The following is a 22829-nucleotide window of genomic DNA, read 5'->3' as shown; positions in this document are numbered from 1 at the left end:
CAGTGATGCTGGCTTTAAAATCGAAATACAAGAATTGTTTCTTTTTCAGTAATAAACTAAACTGAACTTTTACTTTGATCAATGTCCATGATATTGTATGGCTCTTGGCTCCATAAACACTGTTGTTGATGGCTTGCATGTAAATTGACACTCGTTGAAAAAAGAGTGTGGGACCATGGCACACATTGGTTTGCAGTTTACAGTCAACTCAAGACAGTTCTAGGTTCCACCGAGATTTGAACTCGGATCACTGGATTCAAAGCCCAGAGTGCTAACCATTACACCATGGAACCATACAATGCAATACCGCCATGTAGGGTTGAATTTGATGAGGGTTGGTGATCAATCTGATATGATATATCACATGCAGTGTTTTTGATGTAGGGGAACCACGGGAAGTTCTTTTCGCATTAGGCAAGTCCAAATTCTGTCTACATGCCGGCATGAGTCATTAAAATTGTATGGTCTAGTATTGTGTTTAATATCTTACAATAATTACATAGTAATACAACCGCCTGAACAGGGACTTGAACCCTGGACCCTCAGATTAAAAGTCTGATGCTCTACCGACTGAGCTATCCAGGCTCTGAGTGAGACAGAGCCAAATGGAGCCTGGATCATTTCATAGCTGTGCATAACCTTTTTTGGGAACAGTGTTCTTTTAGCAGCAAATAAACTGGATCCAGAGTCTGACTCCCATGAGGCCTTGCATCTTTACAATGTCAATGACAATGTAATCCTTCAATGGGTACCAAAGACAGTTGCAAAAATGATTTTGAAGTTTCACAATGATTCAACTTGTTTGGCTGATCACTGGCTATGTATTTGATGTCTCTTGTTGGTCTGCATCGATAACTTTGTTGACGGCTTGTATGTAAATTGACTACACATTGAAGGCCCATTTTCAGAATGGCCATTACCACAGTCGTTGAAACCCTGAAAAGAAGGTGGGGCTATGGCATACGGTACTTATACTGGTCACATACCTTAGCCAGCACAACTCACCAGAGACGGCCAAGAAGACATCGGAAGAAGATCTGGAGTACAGCAGCCACTTTGATAGGAATATCTGGATTCAGTGGAGTTCAACAGGAGCATTGACTTGTTTTTTTCAGTAAGTTCTACTTGTTGTGACCACCATTTAAGACATTGTGAAGCAAACACATTAAGACGACCTCAACTTGAGCCACTGTTGGCTTCTGCAATCATAAGTGCTTCTCTTTGGGGTTGTCTTGGTTGTGACTTTGGCCTCAATAACTGCAAGTATCTCAAGTTTTGAAAAATACCATGAAGTTTTCACTCTACCTGGTCATTCACATTACCCTGGCACAAGCACTGACTTGACTTTTGAATGCAGTAAGTGCTACTTGTTGGGGTAGTGTTGATGTCTTTGTCTGCATGCACTTTGAAATTACGTTCTGGAAAAGTTTGTTTAAACACCAGTTTCAGAGAGTCATTCTTATTTCCCTAACATGAGCATTGACTTGTCAATGAAATTCAGTAAGTGCTTTTTGTTGGGGGGCAGTTCCATATGACAAAAGCCTCCATTGGTAATGCAAAAGAAAAAGTCCTTGCTCCAAGATTACTTCAAATGGAACCACTTGTGCTTCTTCATGCTCATAAGTGCTCCTCTTTGGGGTTTTCTTGTCAGCAACTTGTTCACGAATAGGAACTGTACGGCCAATATCAGGACTCCTGTGCCAAATGTAAGTCAAAAGTAGAGCTCAACCACAGCCATGATCTGTCTGCATTTTATAGAAAGTGCTTCATAGTTGGGGTGTTGTTCTGGCTTCACTATTTAGCATTGCACAATAGAATATATCAGCTTGTTTTCTCAGTAATATCACTCTGTCTCTAGACACTGACTCTTGGGCAGTGATGCTGGCTTTAAAATCGAAATACAAGAATTGTTTCTTTTTCAGTAATAAACTAAACTGAACTTTTACTTTGATCAATGTCCATGATATTGTATGGCTCTTGGCTCCATAAACACTGTTGTTGATGGCTTGCATGTAAATTGACACTCGTTGAAAAAAGAGGGTGGGACCATGGCACACATTGGTTTGCAGTTTACAGTCAACTCAAGACAGTTCCAGGTTCCACCGAGATTTGAACTCGGATCACTGGATTCAAAGCCCAGAGTGCTAACCATTACACCATGGAACCATACAATGCAATACCGCCATGTAGGGTTGAATTTGATGAGGGTTGGTGATCAATCTGATATGATATATCACATGCAGTGTTTTTGATGTAGGGGAACCACGGGAAGTTCTTTTCGCATTAGGCAAGTCCAAATTCTGTCTACATGCCGGCATGAGTTATTAAAATTGTATGGTCTAGTATTGTGTTTAATATCTTACAATAATTACATAGTAATACAACCGCTTGAACAGGGACTTGAACACTGGACCCTCAGATTAAAAGTCTGATGCTCTACCGACTGAGCTATCCAGGCTCTGAGTGAGACAGAGCCAAATGGAGCCTGGATCATTTCATAGCTGTGCATAACCTTTTTTGGGAACAGTGTTCTTTTAGCAGCAAATAAACTGGATCCAGAGTCTGACTCCCATGAGGCCTTGCATCTTTACAATGTCAATGACAATGTAATCCTTCAATGGGTACCAAAGACAGTTGCAAAAATGATTTTGAAGTTTCACAATGATTCAACTTGTTTGGCTGATCACTGGCTATGTATTTGATGTCTCTTGTTGGTCTGCATCGATAACTTTGTTGACGGCTTGTATGTAAATTGACTACACATTGAAGGCCCATTTGCAGAATGGCCATTACCACAGTCGTTGAAACCCTGAAAAGAAGGTGGGGCTATGGCATACGGTACTTATACTGGTCACATACCTTAGCCAGCACAACTCACCAGAGACGGCCAAGAAGACATCGGAAGAAGATCTGGAGTACAGCAGCCACTTTGATAGGAATATCTGGATTCAGTGGAGTTCAACAGGAGCATTGACTTGTTTTTTTTCAGTAAGTTCTACTTGTTGTGACCACCATTTAAGACATTGTGAAGCAAACACATTAAGACGACCTCAACTTGAGCCACTGTTGGCTTCTGCAATCATAAGTGCTTCTCTTCGGGGTTGTCTTGGTTGTGACTTTGGCCTCAATAACTGCAAGTATCTCAAGTTTTGAAAAATACCATGAAGTTTTCACTCTACCTGGTCATTCACATTACCCTGGCACAAGCACTGACTTGACTTTTGAATGCAGTAAGTGCTACTTGTTGGGGTAGTGTTGATGTCTTTGTCTGCATGCACTTTGAAATTACGTTCTGGAAAAGTTTGTTTAAACACCAGTTTCAGAGAGTCATTCTTATTTCCCTAACATGAGCATTGACTTGTCAATGAAATTCAGTAAGTGCTTTTTGTTGGGGGGCAGTTCCATATGACAAAAGCCTTCATTGGTAATGCAAAAGAAAAAGTCCTTGCTCCAAGATTACTTCAAATGGAACCACTTGTGCTTCTTCATGCTCATAAGTGCTCCTCTTTGGGGTTTTCTTGTCAGCAACTTGTTCACGAATAGGAACTGTACGGCCAATATCAGGACTCCTGTGCCAAATGTAAGTCAAAAGTAGAGCTCAACCACAGCCATGATCTGTCTGCATTTTATAGAAAGTGCTTCATAGTTGGGGTGTTGTTCTGGCTTCACTATTTAGCATTGCACAATAGAATATATCAGCTTGTTTTCTCAGTAATATCACTCTGTCTCTAGACACTGACTCTTGGGCAGTGATGCTGGCTTTAAAATCGAAATACAAGAATTGTTTCTTTTTCAGTAATAAACTAAACTGAACTTTTACTTTGATCAATGTCCATGATATTGTATGGCTCTTGGCTCCATAAACACTGTTGTTGATGGCTTGCATGTAAATTGACACTCGTTGAAAAAAGAGGGTGGGACCATGACACACATTGGTTTGCAGTTTACAGTCAACTCAAGACAGTTCTAGGTTCCACCGAGATTTGAACTCGGATCACTGGATTCAAAGCCCAGAGTGCTAACCATTACACCATGGAACCATACAATGCAATACCGCCATGTAGGGTTGAATTTGATGAGGGTTGGTGATCAATCTGATATGATATATCACATGCAGTGTTTTTGATGTAGGGGAACCACGGGAAGTTCTTTTCGCATTAGGCAAGTCCAAATTCTGTCTACATGCCGGCATGAGTCATTAAAATTGTATGGTCTAATATTGTGTTTAATATCTTACAATAATTACATGGTAATACAACCGCCTGAACAGGGACTTGAACCCTGGACCCTCAGATTAAAAGTCTGATGCTCTACCGACTGAGCTATCCAGGCTCTGAGTGAGACAGAGCCAAATGGAGCCTGGATCATTTCATAGCTGTGCATAACCTTTTTTGGGAACAGTGTTCTTTTAGCAGCAAATAAACTGGATCCAGAGTCTGACTCCCATGAGGCCTTGCATCTTTACAATGTCAATGACAATGTAATCCTTCAATGGGTACCAAAGACAGTTGCAAAAATGATTTGGAAGTTTCACAATGATTCAACTTGTTTGGCTGATCACTGGCTATGTATTTGATGTCTCTTGTTGGTCTGCATCGATAACTTTGTTGACGGCTTGTATGTAAATTGACTACACATTGAAGGCCCATTTTCAGAATGGCCATTACCACAGTCTGGTGATCAATCTGATATGATATATCACATGCAGTGTTTTTGATGTAGGGGAACCACGGGAAGTTCTTTTCGCATTAGGCAAGTCCAAATTCTGTCTACATGCCGGCATGAGTCATTAAAATTGTATGGTCTAGTATTGTGTTTAATATCTTACAATAATTACATAGTAATACAACAGCCTGAACAGGGACTTGAACCCTGGACCCTCAGATTAAAAGTCTGATGCTCTACCGACTGAGCTATCCAGGCTCTGAGTGAGACAGAGCCAAATGGAGCCTGGATCATTTCATAGCTGTGCATAACCTTTTTTGGGAACAGTGTTCTTTTAGCAGCAAATAAACTGGATCCAGAGTCTGACTCCCATGAGGCCTTGCATCTTTACAATGTCAATGACAATGTAATCCTTCAATGGGTACCAAAGACAGTTGCAAAAATGATTTGGAAGTTTCACAATGATTCAACTTGTTTGGCTGATCACTGGCTATGTATTTGATGTCTCTTGTTGGTCTGCATCGATAACTTTGTTGACGGCTTGTATGTAAATTGACTACACATTGAAGGCCCATTTTCAGAATGGCCATTACCACAGTCGTTGAAACCCTGAAAAGAAGGTGGGGCTATGGCATACGGTACTTATACTGGTCACATACCTTAGCCAGCACAACTCACCAGAGACGGCCAAGAAGACATCGGAAGAAGATCTGGAGTACAGCAGCCACTTTGATAGGAATATCTGGATTCAGTGGAGTTCAACAGGAGCATTGACTTGTTTTTTTCAGTAAGTTCTACTTGTTGTGACCACCATTTAAGACATTGTGAAGCAAACACATTAAGACGACCTCAACTTGAGCCACTGTTGGCTTCTGCAATCATAAGTGCTTCTCTTTGGGGTTGTCTTGGTTGTGACTTTGGCCTCAATAACTGCAAGTATCTCAAGTTTTGAAAAATACCATGAAGTTTTCACTCTACCTGGTCATTCACATTACCCTGGCACAAGCACTGACTTGACTTTTGAATGCAGTAAGTGCTACTTGTTGGGGTAGTGTTGATGTCTTTGTCTGCATGCACTTTGAAATTACGTTCTGGAAAAGTTTGTTTAAACACCAGTTTCAGAGAGTCATTCTTATTTCCCTAACATGAGCATTGACTTGTCAATGAAATTCAGTAAGTGCTTTTTGTTGGGGGGCAGTTCCATATGACAAAAGCCTCCATTGGTAATGCAAAAGAAAAAGTCCTTGCTCCAAGATTACTTCAAATGGAACCACTTGTGCTTCTTCATGCTCATAAGTGCTCCTCTTTGGGGTTTTCTTGTCAGCAACTTGTTCACGAATAGGAACTGTACGGCCAATATCAGGACTCCTGTGCCAAATGTAAGTCAAAAGTAGAGCTCAACCACAGCCATGATCTGTCTGCATTTTATAGAAAGTGCTTCATAGTTGGGGTGTTGTTCTGGCTTCACTATTTAGCATTGCACAATAGAATATATCAGCTTGTTTTCTCAGTAATATCACTCTGTCTCTAGACACTGACTCTTGGGCAGTGATGCTGGCTTTAAAATCGAAATACAAGAATTGTTTCTTTTTCAGTAATAAACTAAACTGAACTTTTACTTTGATCAATGTCCATGATATTGTATGGCTCTTGGCTCCATAAACACTGTTGTTGATGGCTTGCATGTAAATTGACACTCGTTGAAAAAAGAGTGTGGGACCATGGCACACATTGGTTTGCAGTTTACAGTCAACTCAAGACAGTTCTAGGTTCCACCGAGATTTGAACTCGGATCACTGGATTCAAAGCCCAGAGTGCTAACCATTACACCATGGAACCATACAATGCAATACCGCCATGTAGGGTTGAATTTGATGAGGGTTGGTGATCAATCTGATATGATATATCACATGCAGTGTTTTTGATGTAGGGGAACCACGGGAAGTTCTTTTCGCATTAGGCAAGTCCAAATTCTGTCTACATGCCGGCATGAGTCATTAAAATTGTATGGTCTAGTATTGTGTTTAATATCTTACAATAATTACATAGTAATACAACCGCCTGAACAGGGACTTGAACCCTGGACCCTCAGATTAAAAGTCTGATGCTCTACCGACTGAGCTATCCAGGCTCTGAGTGAGACAGAGCCAAATGGAGCCTGGATCATTTCATAGCTGTGCATAACCTTTTTTGGGAACAGTGTTCTTTTAGCAGCAAATAAACTGGATCCAGAGTCTGACTCCCATGAGGCCTTGCATCTTTACAATGTCAATGACAATGTAATCCTTCAATGGGTACCAAAGACAGTTGCAAAAATGATTTTGAAGTTTCACAATGATTCAACTTGTTTGGCTGATCACTGGCTATGTATTTGATGTCTCTTGTTGGTCTGCATCGATAACTTTGTTGACGGCTTGTATGTAAATTGACTACACATTGAAGGCCCATTTTCAGAATGGCCATTACCACAGTCGTTGAAACCCTGAAAAGAAGGTGGGGCTATGGCATACGGTACTTATACTGGTCACATACCTTAGCCAGCACAACTCACCAGAGACGGCCAAGAAGACATCGGAAGAAGATCTGGAGTACAGCAGCCACTTTGATAGGAATATCTGGATTCAGTGGAGTTCAACAGGAGCATTGACTTGTTTTTTTCAGTAAGTTCTACTTGTTGTGACCACCATTTAAGACATTGTGAAGCAAACACATTAAGACGACCTCAACTTGAGCCACTGTTGGCTTCTGCAATCATAAGTGCTTCTCTTTGGGGTTGTCTTGGTTGTGACTTTGGCCTCAATAACTGCAAGTATCTCAAGTTTTGAAAAATACCATGAAGTTTTCACTCTACCTGGTCATTCACATTACCCTGGCACAAGCACTGACTTGACTTTTGAATGCAGTAAGTGCTACTTGTTGGGGTAGTGTTGATGTCTTTGTCTGCATGCACTTTGAAATTACGTTCTGGAAAAGTTTGTTTAAACACCAGTTTCAGAGAGTCATTCTTATTTCCCTAACATGAGCATTGACTTGTCAATGAAATTCAGTAAGTGCTTTTTGTTGGGGGGCAGTTCCATATGACAAAAGCCTCCATTGGTAATGCAAAAGAAAAAGTCCTTGCTCCAAGATTACTTCAAATGGAACCACTTGTGCTTCTTCGTGCTCATAAGTGCTCCTCTTTGGGGTTTTCTTGTCAGCAACTTGTTCACGAATAGGAACTGTACGGCCAATATCAGGACTCCTGTGCCAAATGTAAGTCAAAAGTAGAGCTCAACCACAGCCATGATCTGTCTGCATTTTATAGAAAGTGCTTCATAGTTGGGGTGTTGTTCTGGCTTCACTATTTAGCATTGCACAATAGAATATATCAGCTTGTTTTCTCAGTAATATCACTCTGTCTCTAGACACTGACTCTTGGGCAGTGATGCTGGCTTTAAAATCGAAATACAAGAATTGTTTCTTTTTCAGTAATAAACTAAACTGAACTTTTACTTTGATCAATGTCCATGATATTGTATGGCTCTTGGCTCCATAAACACTGTTGTTGATGGCTTGCATGTAAATTGACACTCGTTGAAAAAAGAGGGTGGGACCATGGCACACATTGGTTTGCAGTTTACAGTCAACTCAAGACAGTTCCAGGTTCCACCGAGATTTGAACTCGGATCACTGGATTCAAAGCCCAGAGTGCTAACCATTACACCATGGAACCATACAATGCAATACCGCCATGTAGGGTTGAATTTGATGAGGGTTGGTGATCAATCTGATATGATATATCACATGCAGTGTTTTTGATGTAGGGGAACCACGGGAAGTTCTTTTCGCATTAGGCAAGTCCAAATTCTGTCTACATGCCGGCATGAGTCATTAAAATTGTATGGTCTAGTATTGTGTTTAATATCTTACAATAATTACATAGTAATACAACCGCTTGAACAGGGACTTGAACACTGGACCCTCAGATTAAAAGTCTGATGCTCTACCGACTGAGCTATCCAGGCTCTGAGTGAGACAGAGCCAAATGGAGCCTGGATCATTTCATAGCTGTGCATAACCTTTTTTGGGAACAGTGTTCTTTTAGCAGCAAATAAACTGGATCCAGAGTCTGACTCCCATGAGGCCTTGCATCTTTACAATGTCAATGACAATGTAATCCTTCAATGGGTACCAAAGACAGTTGCAAAAATGATTTTGAAGTTTCACAATGATTCAACTTGTTTGGCTGATCACTGGCTATGTATTTGATGTCTCTTGTTGGTCTGCATCGATAACTTTGTTGACGGCTTGTATGTAAATTGACTACACATTGAAGGCCCATTTGCAGAATGGCCATTACCACAGTCGTTGAAACCCTGAAAAGAAGGTGGGGCTATGGCATACGGTACTTATACTGGTCACATACCTTAGCCAGCACAACTCACCAGAGACGGCCAAGAAGACATCGGAAGAAGATCTGGAGTACAGCAGCCACTTTGATAGGAATATCTGGATTCAGTGGAGTTCAACAGGAGCATTGACTTGTTTTTTTCAGTAAGTTCTACTTGTTGTGACCACCATTTAAGACATTGTGAAGCAAACACATTAAGACGACCTCAACTTGAGCCACTGTTGGCTTCTGCAATCATAAGTGCTTCTCTTTGGGGTTGTCTTGGTTGTGACTTTGGCCTCAATAACTGCAAGTATCTCAAGTTTTGAAAAATACCATGAAGTTTTCACTCTACCTGGTCATTCACATTACCCTGGCACAAGCACTGACTTGACTTTTGAATGCAGTAAGTGCTACTTGTTGGGGTAGTGTTGATGTCTTTGTCTGCATGCACTTTGAAATTACGTTCTGGAAAAGTTTGTTTAAACACCAGTTTCAGAGAGTCATTCTTATTTCCCTAACATGAGCATTGACTTGTCAATGAAATTCAGTAAGTGCTTTTTGTTGGGGGGCAGTTCCATATGACAAAAGCCTCCATTGGTAATGCAAAAGAAAAAGTCCTTGCTCCAAGATTACTTCAAATGGAACCACTTGTGCTTCTTCGTGCTCATAAGTGCTCCTCTTTGGGGTTTTCTTGTCAGCAACTTGTTCACGAATAGGAACTGTACGGCCAATATCAGGACTCCTGTGCCAAATGTAAGTCAAAAGTAGAGCTCAACCACAGCCATGATCTGTCTGCATTTTATAGAAAGTGCTTCATAGTTGGGGTGTTGTTCTGGCTTCACTATTTAGCATTGCACAATAGAATATATCAGCTTGTTTTCTCAGTAATATCACTCTGTCTCTAGACACTGACTCTTGGGCAGTGATGCTGGCTTTAAAATCGAAATACAAGAATTGTTTCTTTTTCAGTAATAAACTAAACTGAACTTTTACTTTGATCAATGTCCATGATATTGTATGGCTCTTGGCTCCATAAACACTGTTGTTGATGGCTTGCATGTAAATTGACACTCGTTGAAAAAAGAGGGTGGGACCATGGCACACATTGGTTTGCAGTTTACAGTCAACTCAAGACAGTTCCAGGTTCCACCGAGATTTGAACTCGGATCACTGGATTCAAAGCCCAGAGTGCTAACCATTACACCATGGAACCATACAATGCAATACCGCCATGTAGGGTTGAATTTGATGAGGGTTGGTGATCAATCTGATATGATATATCACATGCAGTGTTTTTGATGTAGGGGAACCACGGGAAGTTCTTTTCGCATTAGGCAAGTCCAAATTCTGTCTACATGCCGGCATGAGTCATTAAAATTGTATGGTCTAGTATTGTGTTTAATATCTTACAATAATTACATAGTAATACAACCGCTTGAACAGGGACTTGAACACTGGACCCTCAGATTAAAAGTCTGATGCTCTACCGACTGAGCTATCCAGGCTCTGAGTGAGACAGAGCCAAATGGAGCCTGGATCATTTCATAGCTGTGCATAACCTTTTTTGGGAACAGTGTTCTTTTAGCAGCAAATAAACTGGATCCAGAGTCTGACTCCCATGAGGCCTTGCATCTTTACAATGTCAATGACAATGTAATCCTTCAATGGGTACCAAAGACAGTTGCAAAAATGATTTTGAAGTTTCACAATGATTCAACTTGTTTGGCTGATCACTGGCTATGTATTTGATGTCTCTTGTTGGTCTGCATCGATAACTTTGTTGACGGCTTGTATGTAAATTGACTACACATTGAAGGCCCATTTGCAGAATGGCCATTACCACAGTCGTTGAAACCCTGAAAAGAAGGTGGGGCTATGGCATACGGTACTTATACTGGTCACATACCTTAGCCAGCACAACTCACCAGAGACGGCCAAGAAGACATCGGAAGAAGATCTGGAGTACAGCAGCCACTTTGATAGGAATATCTGGATTCAGTGGAGTTCAACAGGAGCATTGACTTGTTTTTTTTCAGTAAGTTCTACTTGTTGTGACCACCATTTAAGACATTGTGAAGCAAACACATTAAGACGACCTCAACTTGAGCCACTGTTGGCTTCTGCAATCATAAGTGCTTCTCTTCGGGGTTGTCTTGGTTGTGACTTTGGCCTCAATAACTGCAAGTATCTCAAGTTTTGAAAAATACCATGAAGTTTTCACTCTACCTGGTCATTCACATTACCCTGGCACAAGCACTGACTTGACTTTTGAATGCAGTAAGTGCTACTTGTTGGGGTAGTGTTGATGTCTTTGTCTGCATGCACTTTGAAATTACGTTCTGGAAAAGTTTGTTTAAACACCAGTTTCAGAGAGTCATTCTTATTTCCCTAACATGAGCATTGACTTGTCAATGAAATTCAGTAAGTGCTTTTTGTTGGGGGGCAGTTCCATATGACAAAAGCCTCCATTGGTAATGCAAAAGAAAAAGTCCTTGCTCCAAGATTACTTCAAATGGAACCACTTGTGCTTCTTCATGCTCATAAGTGCTCCTCTTTGGGGTTTTCTTGTCAGCAACTTGTTCACGAATAGGAACTGTACGGCCAATATCAGGACTCCTGTGCCAAATGTAAGTCAAAAGTAGAGCTCAACCACAGCCATGATCTGTCTGCATTTTATAGAAAGTGCTTCATAGTTGGGGTGTTGTTCTGGCTTCACTATTTAGCATTGCACAATAGAATATATCAGCTTGTTTTCTCAGTAATATCACTCTGTCTCTAGACACTGACTCTTGGGCAGTGATGCTGGCTTTAAAATCGAAATACAAGAATTGTTTCTTTTTCAGTAATAAACTAAACTGAACTTTTACTTTGATCAATGTCCATGATATTGTATGGCTCTTGGCTCCATAAACACTGTTGTTGATGGCTTGCATGTAAATTGACACTCGTTGAAAAAAGAGGGTGGGACCATGGCACACATTGGTTTGCAGTTTACAGTCAACTCAAGACAGTTCCAGGTTCCACCGAGATTTGAACTCGGATCACTGGATTCAAAGCCCAGAGTGCTAACCATTACACCATGGAACCATACAATGCAATACCGCCATGTAGGGTTGAATTTGATGAGGGTTGGTGATCAATCTGATATGATATATCACATGCAGTGTTTTTGATGTAGGGGAACCACGGGAAGTTCTTTTCGCATTAGGCAAGTCCAAATTCTGTCTACATGCCGGCATGAGTCATTAAAATTGTATGGTCTAGTATTGTGTTTAATATCTTACAATAATTACATAGTAATACAACCGCTTGAACAGGGACTTGAACACTGGACCCTCAGATTAAAAGTCTGATGCTCTACCGACTGAGCTATCCAGGCTCTGAGTGAGACAGAGCCAAATGGAGCCTGGATCATTTCATAGCTGTGCATAACCTTTTTTGGGAACAGTGTTCTTTTAGCAGCAAATAAACTGGATCCAGAGTCTGACTCCCATGAGGCCTTGCATCTTTACAATGTCAATGACAATGTAATCCTTCAATGGGTACCAAAGACAGTTGCAAAAATGATTTTGAAGTTTCACAATGATTCAACTTGTTTGGCTGATCACTGGCTATGTATTTGATGTCTCTTGTTGGTCTGCATCGATAACTTTGTTGACGGCTTGTATGTAAATTGACTACACATTGAAGGCCCATTTGCAGAATGTCCATTACCACAGTCGTTGAAACCCTGAAAAGAAGGTGGGGCTATGGCATACGGTACTTATACTGGTCACATACCTTAGCCAGCACAACTCACCAGAGACGGCCAAGAAGACATCGGAAGAAGATCTGGAGTACAGCAGCCACTTTGATAGGAATATCTGGATTCAGTGGAGTTCAACAGGAGCATTGACTTGTTTTTTTTCAGTAAGTTCTACTTGTTGTGACCACCATTTAAGACATTGTGAAGCAAACACATTAAGACGACCTCAACTTGAGCCACTGTTGGCTTCTGCAATCATAAGTGCTTCTCTTCGGGGTTGTCTTGGTTGTGACTTTGGCCTCAATAACTGCAAGTATCTCAAGTTTTGAAAAATACCATGAAGTTTTCACTCTACCTGGTCATTCACATTACCCTGGCACAAGCACTGACTTGACTTTTGAATGCAGTAAGTGCTACTTGTTGGGGTAGTGTTGATGTCTTTGTCTGCATGCACTTTGAAATTACGTTCTGGAAAAGTTTGTTTAAACACCAGTTTCAGAGAGTCATTCTTATTTCCCTAACATGAGCATTGACTTGTCAATGAAATTCAGTAAGTGCTTTTTGTTGGGGGGCAGTTCCATATGACAAAAGCCTCCATTGGTAATGCAAAAGAAAAAGTCCTTGCTCCAAGATTACTTCAAATGGAACCACTTGTGCTTCTTCATGCTCATAAGTGCTCCTCTTTGGGGTTTTCTTGTCAGCAACTTGTTCACGAATAGGAACTGTACGGCCAATATCAGGACTCCTGTGCCAAATGTAAGTCAAAAGTAGAGCTCAACCACAGCCATGATCTGTCTGCATTTTATAGAAAGTGCTTCATAGTTGGGGTGTTGTTCTGGCTTCACTATTTAGCATTGCACAATAGAATATATCAGCTTGTTTTCTCAGTAATATCACTCTGTCTCTAGACACTGACTCTTGGGCAGTGATGCTGGCTTTAAAATCGAAATACAAGAATTGTTTCTTTTTCAGTAATAAACTAAACTGAACTTTTACTTTGATCAATGTCCATGATATTGTATGGCTCTTGGCTCCATAAACACTGTTGTTGATGGCTTGCATGTAAATTGACACTCGTTGAAAAAAGAGGGTGGGACCATGGCACACATTGGTTTGCAGTTTACAGTCAACTCAAGACAGTTCCAGGTTCCACCGAGATTTGAACTCGGATCACTGGATTCAAAGCCCAGAGTGCTAACCATTACACCATGGAACCATACAATGCAATACCGCCATGTAGGGTTGAATTTGATGAGGGTTGGTGATCAATCTGATATGATATATCACATGCAGTGTTTTTGATGTAGGGGAACCACGGGAAGTTCTTTTCGCATTAGGCAAGTCCAAATTCTGTCTACATGCCGGCATGAGTCATTAAAATTGTATGGTCTAGTATTGTGTTTAATATCTTACAATAATTACATAGTAATACAACCGCTTGAATAGGGACTTGAACACTGGACCCTCAGATTAAAAGTCTGATGCTCTACCGACTGAGCTATCCAGGCTCTGAGTGAGACAGAGCCAAATGGAGCCTGGATCATTTCATAGCTGTGCATAACCTTTTTTGGGAACAGTGTTCTTTTAGCAGCAAATAAACTGGATCCAGAGTCTGACTCCCATGAGGCCTTGCATCTTTACAATGTCAATGACAATGTAATCCTTCAATGGGTACCAAAGACAGTTGCAAAAATGATTTTGAAGTTTCACAATGATTCAACTTGTTTGGCTGATCACTGGCTATGTATTTGATGTCTCTTGTTGGTCTGCATCGATAACTTTGTTGACGGCTTGTATGTAAATTGACTACACATTGAAGGCCCATTTGCAGAATGTCCATTACCACAGTCGTTGAAACCCTGAAAAGAAGGTGGGGCTATGGCATACGGTACTTATACTGGTCACATACCTTAGCCAGCACAACTCACCAGAGACGGCCAAGAAGACATCGGAAGAAGATCTGGAGTACAGCAGCCACTTTGATAGGAATATCTGGATTCAGTGGAGTTCAACAGGAGCATTGACTTGTTTTTTTTCAGTAAGTTCTACTTGTTGTGACCACCATTTAAGACATTGTGAAGCAAACACATTAAGACGACCTCAACTTGAGCCACTGTTGGCTTCTGCAATCATAAGTGCTTCTCTTCGGGGTTGTCTTGGTTGTGACTTTGGCCTCAATAACTGCAAGTATCTCAAGTTTTGAAAAATACCATGAAGTTTTCACTCTACCTGGTCATTCACATTACCCTGGCACAAGCACTGACTTGACTTTTGAATGCAGTAAGTGCTACTTGTTGGGGTAGTGTTGATGTCTTTGTCTGCATGCACTTTGAAATTACGTTCTGGAAAAGTTTGTTTAAACACCAGTTTCAGAGAGTCATTCTTATTTCCCTAACATGAGCATTGACTTGTCAATGAAATTCAGTAAGTGCTTTTTGTTGGGGGGCAGTTCCATATGACAAAAGCCTCCATTGGTAATGCAAAAGAAAAAGTCCTTGCTCCAAGATTACTTCAAATGGAACCACTTGTGCTTCTTCATGCTCATAAGTGCTCCTCTTTGGGGTTTTCTTGTCAGCAACTTGTTCACGAATAGGAACTGTACGGCCAATATCAGGACTCCTGTGCCAAATGTAAGTCAAAAGTAGAGCTCAACCACAGCCATGATCTGTCTGCATTTTATAGAAAGTGCTTCATAGTTGGGGTGTTGTTCTGGCTTCACTATTTAGCATTGCACAATAGAATATATCAGCTTGTTTTCTCAGTAATATCACTCTGTCTCTAGACACTGACTCTTGGGCAGTGATGCTGGCTTTAAAATCGAAATACAAGAATTGTTTCTTTTTCAGTAATAAACTAAACTGAACTTTTACTTTGATCAATGTCCATGATATTGTATGGCTCTTGGCTCCATAAACACTGTTGTTGATGGCTTGCATGTAAATTGACACTCGTTGAAAAAAGAGGGTGGGACCATGGCACACATTGGTTTGCAGTTTACAGTCAACTCAAGACAGTTCCAGGTTCCACCGAGATTTGAACTCGGATCACTGGATTCAAAGCCCAGAGTGCTAACCATTACACCATGGAACCATACAATGCAATACCGCCATGTAGGGTTGAATTTGATGAGGGTTGGTGATCAATCTGATATGATATATCACATGCAGTGTTTTTGATGTAGGGGAACCACGGGAAGTTCTTTTCGCATTAGGCAAGTCCAAATTCTGTCTACATGCCGGCATGAGTCATTAAAATTGTATGGTCTAGTATTGTGTTTAATATCTTACAATAATTACATAGTAATACAACCGCTTGAACAGGGACTTGAACACTGGACCCTCAGATTAAAAGTCTGATGCTCTACCGACTGAGCTATCCAGGCTCTGAGTGAGACAGAGCCAAATGGAGCCTGGATCATTTCATAGCTGTGCATAACCTTTTTTGGGAACAGTGTTCTTTTAGCAGCAAATAAACTGGATCCAGAGTCTGACTCCCATGAGGCCTTGCATCTTTACAATGTCAATGACAATGTAATCCTTCAATGGGTACCAAAGACAGTTGCAAAAATGATTTTGAAGTTTCACAATGATTCAACTTGTTTGGCTGATCACTGGCTATGTATTTGATGTCTCTTGTTGGTCTGCATCGATAACTTTGTTGACGGCTTGTATGTAAATTGACTACACATTGAAGGCCCATTTGCAGAATGTCCATTACCACAGTCGTTGAAACCCTGAAAAGAAGGTGGGGCTATGGCATACGGTACTTATACTGGTCACATACCTTAGCCAGCACAACTCACCAGAGACGGCCAAGAAGACATCGGAAGAAGATCTGGAGTACAGCAGCCACTTTGATAGGAATATCTGGATTCAGTGGAGTTCAACAGGAGCATTGACTTGTTTTTTTTCAGTAAGTTCTACTTGTTGTGACCACCATTTAAGACATTGTGAAGCAAACACATTAAGACGACCTCAACTTGAGCCACTGTTGGCTTCTGCAATCATAAGTGCTTCTCTTCGGGGTTGTCTTGGTTGTGACTTTGGCCTCAATAACTGCAAGTATCTCAAGTTTTGAAAAATACAATGAAGTTTTCACTCTACCTGGTCATTCACATTACCCTGGCACAAGCACTGACTTGACTTTTGAATGCAGTAAGTGCTACTTGTTGGGGTAGTGTTGATGTCTTTGTCTGCATGCACTTTGAAATTACGTTCTGGAAAAGTTTGTTTAAACACCAGTTTCAGAGAGTCATTCTTATTTCCCTAACATGAGCATTGACTTGTCAATGAAATTCAGTAAGTGCTTTTTGTTGGGGGGCAGTTCCATATGACAAAAGCCTCCATTGGTAATGCAAAAGAAAAAGTCCTTGCTCCAAGATTACTTCAAATGGAACCACTTGTGCTTCTTCATGCTCATAAGTGCTCCTCTTTGGGGTTTTCTTGTCAGCAACTTGTTCACGAATAGGAACTGTACGGCCAATATCAGGACTCCTGTGCCAAATGTAAGTCAAAAGTAGAGCTCAACCACAGCCATGATCTGTCTGCATTTTATAGAAAGTGCTTCATAGTTGGGGTGTTGTTCTGGCTTCACTATTTAGCATTGCACAATAGAATATATCAGCTTGTTTTCTCAGTAATATCACTCTGTCTCTAGACACTGACTCTTGGGCAGTGATGCTGGCTTTAAAATCGAAATACAAGAATTGTTTCTTTTTCAGTAATAAACTAAACTGAACTTTTACTTTGATCAATGTCCATGATATTGTATGGCTCTTGGCTCCATAAACACTGTTGTTGATGGCTTGCATGTAAATTGACACTCGTTGAAAAAAGAGGGTGGGACCATGGCACACATTGGTTTGCAGTTTACAGTCAACTCAAGACAGTTCCAGGTTCCACCGAGATTTGAACTCGGATCACTGGATTCAAAGCCCAGAGTGCTAACCATTACACCATGGAACCATACAATGCAATACCGCCATGTAGGGTTGAATTTGATGAGGGTTGGTGATCAATCTGATATGATATATCACATGCAGTGTTTTTGATGTAGGGGAACCACGGGAAGTTCTTTTCGCATTAGGCAAGTCCAAATTCTGTCTACATGCCGGCATGAGTCATTAAAATTGTATGGTCTAGTATTGTGTTTAATATCTTACAATAATTACATAGTAATACAACCGCTTGAACAGGGACTTGAACACTGGACCCTCAGATTAAAAGTCTGATGCTCTACCGACTGAGCTATCCAGGCTCTGAGTGAGACAGAGCCAAATGGAGCCTGGATCATTTCATAGCTGTGCATAACCTTTTTTGGGAACAGTGTTCTTTTAGCAGCAAATAAACTGGATCCAGAGTCTGACTCCCATGAGGCCTTGCATCTTTACAATGTCAATGACAATGTAATCCTTCAATGGGTACCAAAGACAGTTGCAAAAATGATTTTGAAGTTTCACAATGATTCAACTTGTTTGGCTGATCACTGGCTATGTATTTGATGTCTCTTGTTGGTCTGCATCGATAACTTTGTTGACGGCTTGTATGTAAATTGACTACACATTGAAGGCCCATTTGCAGAATGTCCATTACCACAGTCGTTGAAACCCTGAAAAGAAGGTGGGGCTATGGCATACGGTACTTATACTGGTCACATACCTTAGCCAGCACAACTCACCAGAGACGGCCAAGAAGACATCGGAAGAAGATCTGGAGTACAGCAGCCACTTTGATAGGAATATCTGGATTCAGTGGAGTTCAACAGGAGCATTGACTTGTTTTTTTTCAGTAAGTTCTACTTGTTGTGACCACCATTTAAGACATTGTGAAGCAAACACATTAAGACGACCTCAACTTGAGCCACTGTTGGCTTCTGCAATCATAAGTGCTTCTCTTCGGGGTTGTCTTGGTTGTGACTTTGGCCTCAATAACTGCAAGTATCTCAAGTTTTGAAAAATACCATGAAGTTTTCACTCTACCTGGTCATTCACATTACCCTGGCACAAGCACTGACTTGACTTTTGAATGCAGTAAGTGCTACTTGTTGGGGTAGTGTTGATGTCTTTGTCTGCATGCACTTTGAAATTACGTTCTGGAAAAGTTTGTTTAAACACCAGTTTCAGAGAGTCATTCTTATTTCCCTAACATGAGCATTGACTTGTCAATGAAATTCAGTAAGTGCTTTTTGTTGGGGGGCAGTTCCATATGACAAAAGCCTCCATTGGTAATGCAAAAGAAAAAGTCCTTGCTCCAAGATTACTTCAAATGGAACCACTTGTGCTTCTTCATGCTCATAAGTGCTCCTCTTTGGGGTTTTCTTGTCAGCAACTTGTTCACGAATAGGAACTGTACGGCCAATATCAGGACTCCTGTGCCAAATGTAAGTCAAAAGTAGAGCTCAACCACAGCCATGATCTGTCTGCATTTTATAGAAAGTGCTTCATAGTTGGGGTGTTGTTCTGGCTTCACTATTTAGCATTGCACAATAGAATATATCAGCTTGTTTTCTCAGTAATATCACTCTGTCTCTAGACACTGACTCTTGGGCAGTGATGCTGGCTTTAAAATCGAAATACAAGAATTGTTTCTTTTTCAGTAATAAACTAAACTGAACTTTTACTTTGATCAATGTCCATGATATTGTATGGCTCTTGGCTCCATAAACACTGTTGTTGATGGCTTGCATGTAAATTGACACTCGTTGAAAAAAGAGGGTGGGACCATGGCACACATTGGTTTGCAGTTTACAGTCAACTCAAGACAGTTCCAGGTTCCACCGAGATTTGAACTCGGATCACTGGATTCAAAGCCCAGAGTGCTAACCATTACACCATGGAACCATACAATGCAATACCGCCATGTAGGGTTGAATTTGATGAGGGTTGGTGATCAATCTGATATGATATATCACATGCAGTGTTTTTGATGTAGGGGAACCACGGGAAGTTCTTTTCGCATTAGGCAAGTCCAAATTCTGTCTACATGCCGGCATGAGTCATTAAAATTGTATGGTCTAGTATTGTGTTTAATATCTTACAATAATTACATAGTAATACAACCGCTTGAACAGGGACTTGAACACTGGACCCTCAGATTAAAAGTCTGATGCTCTACCGACTGAGCTATCCAGGCTCTGAGTGAGACAGAGCCAAATGGAGCCTGGATCATTTCATAGCTGTGCATAACCTTTTTTGGGAACAGTGTTCTTTTAGCAGCAAATAAACTGGATCCAGAGTCTGACTCCCATGAGGCCTTGCATCTTTACAATGTCAATGACAATGTAATCCTTCAATGGGTACCAAAGACAGTTGCAAAAATGATTTTGAAGTTTCACAATGATTCAACTTGTTTGGCTGATCACTGGCTATGTATTTGATGTCTCTTGTTGGTCTGCATCGATAACTTTGTTGACGGCTTGTATGTAAATTGACTACACATTGAAGGCCCATTTGCAGAATGTCCATTACCACAGTCGTTGAAACCCTGAAAAGAAGGTGGGGCTATGGCATACGGTACTTATACTGGTCACATACCTTAGCCAGCACAACTCACCAGAGACGGCCAAGAAGACATCGGAAGAAGATCTGGAGTACAGCAGCCACTTTGATAGGAATATCTGGATTCAGTGGAGTTCAACAGGAGCATTGACTTGTTTTTTTTCAGTAAGTTCTACTTGTTGTGACCACCATTTAAGACATTGTGAAGCAAACACATTAAGACGACCTCAACTTGAGCCACTGTTGGCTTCTGCAATCATAAGTGCTTCTCTTCGGGGTTGTCTTGGTTGTGACTTTGGCCTCAATAACTGCAAGTATCTCAAGTTTTGAAAAATACCATGAAGTTTTCACTCTACCTGGTCATTCACATTACCCTGGCACAAGCACTGACTTGACTTTTGAATGCAGTAAGTGCTACTTGTTGGGGTAGTGTTGATGTCTTTGTCTGCATGCACTTTGAAATTACGTTCTGGAAAAGTTTGTTTAAACACCAGTTTCAGAGAGTCATTCTTATTTCCCTAACATGAGCATTGACTTGTCAATGAAATTCAGTAAGTGCTTTTTGTTGGGGGGCAGTTCCATATGACAAAAGCCTCCATTGGTAATGCAAAAGAAAAAGTCCTTGCTCCAAGATTACTTCAAATGGAACCACTTGTGCTTCTTCATGCTCATAAGTGCTCCTCTTTGGGGTTTTCTTGTCAGCAACTTGTTCACGAATAGGAACTGTACGGCCAATATCAGGACTCCTGTGCCAAATGTAAGTCAAAAGTAGAGCTCAACCACAGCCATGATCTGTCTGCATTTTATAGAAAGTGCTTCATAGTTGGGGTGTTGTTCTGGCTTCACTATTTAGCATTGCACAATAGAATATATCAGCTTGTTTTCTCAGTAATATCACTCTGTCTCTAGACACTGACTCTTGGGCAGTGATGCTGGCTTTAAAATCGAAATACAAGAATTGTTTCTTTTTCAGTAATAAACTAAACTGAACTTTTACTTTGATCAATGTCCATGATATTGTATGGCTCTTGGCTCCATAAACACTGTTGTTGATGGCTTGCATGTAAATTGACACTCGTTGAAAAAAGAGGGTGGGACCATGGCACACATTGGTTTGCAGTTTACAGTCAACTCAAGACAGTTCCAGGTTCCACCGAGATTTGAACTCGGATCACTGGATTCAAAGCCCAGAGTGCTAACCATTACACCATGGAACCATACAATGCAATACCGCCATGTAGGGTTGAATTTGATGAGGGTTGGTGATCAATCTGATATGATATATCACATGCAGTGTTTTTGATGTAGGGGAACCACGGGAAGTTCTTTTCGCATTAGGCAAGTCCAAATTCTGTCTACATGCCGGCATGAGTCATTAAAATTGTATGGTCTAGTATTGTGTTTAATATCTTACAATAATTACATAGTAATACAACCGCTTGAACAGGGACTTGAACACTGGACCCTCAGATTAAAAGTCTGATGCTCTACCGACTGAGCTATCCAGGCTCTGAGTGAGACAGAGCCAAATGGAGCCTGGATCATTTCATAGCTGTGCATAACCTTTTTTGGGAACAGTGTTCTTTTAGCAGCAAATAAACTGGATCCAGAGTCTGACTCCCATGAGGCCTTGCATCTTTACAATGTCAATGACAATGTAATCCTTCAATGGGTACCAAAGACAGTTGCAAAAATGATTTTGAAGTTTCACAATGATTCAACTTGTTTGGCTGATCACTGGCTATGTATTTGATGTCTCTTGTTGGTCTGCATCGATAACTTTGTTGACGGCTTGTATGTAAATTGACTACACATTGAAGGCCCATTTGCAGAATGTCCATTACCACAGTCGTTGAAACCCTGAAAAGAAGGTGGGGCTATGGCATACGGTACTTATACTGGTCACATACCTTAGCCAGCACAACTCACCAGAGACGGCCAAGAAGACATCGGAAGAAGATCTGGAGTACAGCAGCCACTTTGATAGGAATATCTGGATTCAGTGGAGTTCAACAGGAGCATTGACTTGTTTTTTTTCAGTAAGTTCTACTTGTTGTGACCACCATTTAAGACATTGTGAAGCAAACACATTAAGACGACCTCAACTTGAGCCACTGTTGGCTTCTGCAATCATAAGTGCTTCTCTTCGGGGTTGTCTTGGTTGTGACTTTGGCCTCAATAACTGCAAGTATCTCAAGTTTTGAAAAATACCATGAAGTTTTCACTCTACCTGGTCATTCACATTACCCTGGCACAAGCACTGACTTGACTTTTGAATGCAGTAAGTGCTACTTGTTGGGGTAGTGTTGATGTCTTTGTCTGCATGCACTTTGAAATTACGTTCTGGAAAAGTTTGTTTAAACACCAGTTTCAGAGAGTCATTCTTATTTCCCTAACATGAGCATTGACTTGTCAATGAAATTCAGTAAGTGCTTTTTGTTGGGGGGCAGTTCCATATGACAAAAGCCTCCATTGGTAATGCAAAAGAAAAAGTCCTTGCTCCAAGATTACTTCAAATGGAACCACTTGTGCTTCTTCATGCTCATAAGTGC

At 40.9% G+C, this 22829-nt stretch overlaps 16 non-coding genes across 16 annotated transcripts; all 16 read right to left on the bottom strand.

Annotated features, from left to right (window-relative positions):
- Positions 1–221: 221 nt before the first annotated feature.
- trnaq-uug (transfer RNA glutamine (anticodon UUG)) lies at positions 222–293 on the bottom strand. The gene has a single exon. It is a non-coding gene; the product is annotated as a tRNA-Gln (tRNA).
- Positions 294–512: 219 nt separating this feature from the next.
- On the bottom strand, positions 513–585 carry trnak-uuu (transfer RNA lysine (anticodon UUU)). The gene has a single exon. It is a non-coding gene; the product is annotated as a tRNA-Lys (tRNA).
- Positions 586–2094: 1509 nt separating this feature from the next.
- On the bottom strand, positions 2095–2166 carry trnaq-uug (transfer RNA glutamine (anticodon UUG)). Its single transcript has one exon. It is a non-coding gene; the product is annotated as a tRNA-Gln (tRNA).
- A 1802-nt stretch (positions 2167–3968) lies between these two features.
- On the bottom strand, positions 3969–4040 carry trnaq-uug (transfer RNA glutamine (anticodon UUG)). Its single transcript has one exon. It is a non-coding gene; the product is annotated as a tRNA-Gln (tRNA).
- A 219-nt stretch (positions 4041–4259) lies between these two features.
- Positions 4260–4332, bottom strand: trnak-uuu (transfer RNA lysine (anticodon UUU)). The gene has a single exon. It is a non-coding gene; the product is annotated as a tRNA-Lys (tRNA).
- A 518-nt stretch (positions 4333–4850) lies between these two features.
- Positions 4851–4923, bottom strand: trnak-uuu (transfer RNA lysine (anticodon UUU)). Its single transcript has one exon. It is a non-coding gene; the product is annotated as a tRNA-Lys (tRNA).
- A 1509-nt stretch (positions 4924–6432) lies between these two features.
- On the bottom strand, positions 6433–6504 carry trnaq-uug (transfer RNA glutamine (anticodon UUG)). The gene has a single exon. It is a non-coding gene; the product is annotated as a tRNA-Gln (tRNA).
- A 219-nt stretch (positions 6505–6723) lies between these two features.
- trnak-uuu (transfer RNA lysine (anticodon UUU)) lies at positions 6724–6796 on the bottom strand. The gene has a single exon. It is a non-coding gene; the product is annotated as a tRNA-Lys (tRNA).
- Positions 6797–8305: 1509 nt separating this feature from the next.
- Positions 8306–8377, bottom strand: trnaq-uug (transfer RNA glutamine (anticodon UUG)). The gene has a single exon. It is a non-coding gene; the product is annotated as a tRNA-Gln (tRNA).
- A 1801-nt stretch (positions 8378–10178) lies between these two features.
- trnaq-uug (transfer RNA glutamine (anticodon UUG)) lies at positions 10179–10250 on the bottom strand. The gene has a single exon. It is a non-coding gene; the product is annotated as a tRNA-Gln (tRNA).
- A 1802-nt stretch (positions 10251–12052) lies between these two features.
- Positions 12053–12124, bottom strand: trnaq-uug (transfer RNA glutamine (anticodon UUG)). The gene has a single exon. It is a non-coding gene; the product is annotated as a tRNA-Gln (tRNA).
- A 1802-nt stretch (positions 12125–13926) lies between these two features.
- On the bottom strand, positions 13927–13998 carry trnaq-uug (transfer RNA glutamine (anticodon UUG)). Its single transcript has one exon. It is a non-coding gene; the product is annotated as a tRNA-Gln (tRNA).
- Positions 13999–15800: 1802 nt separating this feature from the next.
- trnaq-uug (transfer RNA glutamine (anticodon UUG)) lies at positions 15801–15872 on the bottom strand. Its single transcript has one exon. It is a non-coding gene; the product is annotated as a tRNA-Gln (tRNA).
- Positions 15873–17674: 1802 nt separating this feature from the next.
- Positions 17675–17746, bottom strand: trnaq-uug (transfer RNA glutamine (anticodon UUG)). The gene has a single exon. It is a non-coding gene; the product is annotated as a tRNA-Gln (tRNA).
- A 1802-nt stretch (positions 17747–19548) lies between these two features.
- trnaq-uug (transfer RNA glutamine (anticodon UUG)) lies at positions 19549–19620 on the bottom strand. The gene has a single exon. It is a non-coding gene; the product is annotated as a tRNA-Gln (tRNA).
- Positions 19621–21422: 1802 nt separating this feature from the next.
- trnaq-uug (transfer RNA glutamine (anticodon UUG)) lies at positions 21423–21494 on the bottom strand. The gene has a single exon. It is a non-coding gene; the product is annotated as a tRNA-Gln (tRNA).
- Between the last annotated feature and the right edge of the window lie 1335 nt (positions 21495–22829).

This window comes from Eucyclogobius newberryi, unplaced genomic scaffold (genome assembly GCF_026437365.1).
Source record: "Eucyclogobius newberryi isolate DKJ021-1_F unplaced genomic scaffold, fEucNew1.0.hap1 SCAF_60, whole genome shotgun sequence".
Classification (NCBI taxonomy): Eukaryota; Metazoa; Chordata; class Actinopteri; order Gobiiformes; family Gobiidae; genus Eucyclogobius; species Eucyclogobius newberryi.
Note: the sequence above shows the minus strand (reverse complement) of the source record. Positions and strands in the feature narration are given on the sequence as shown.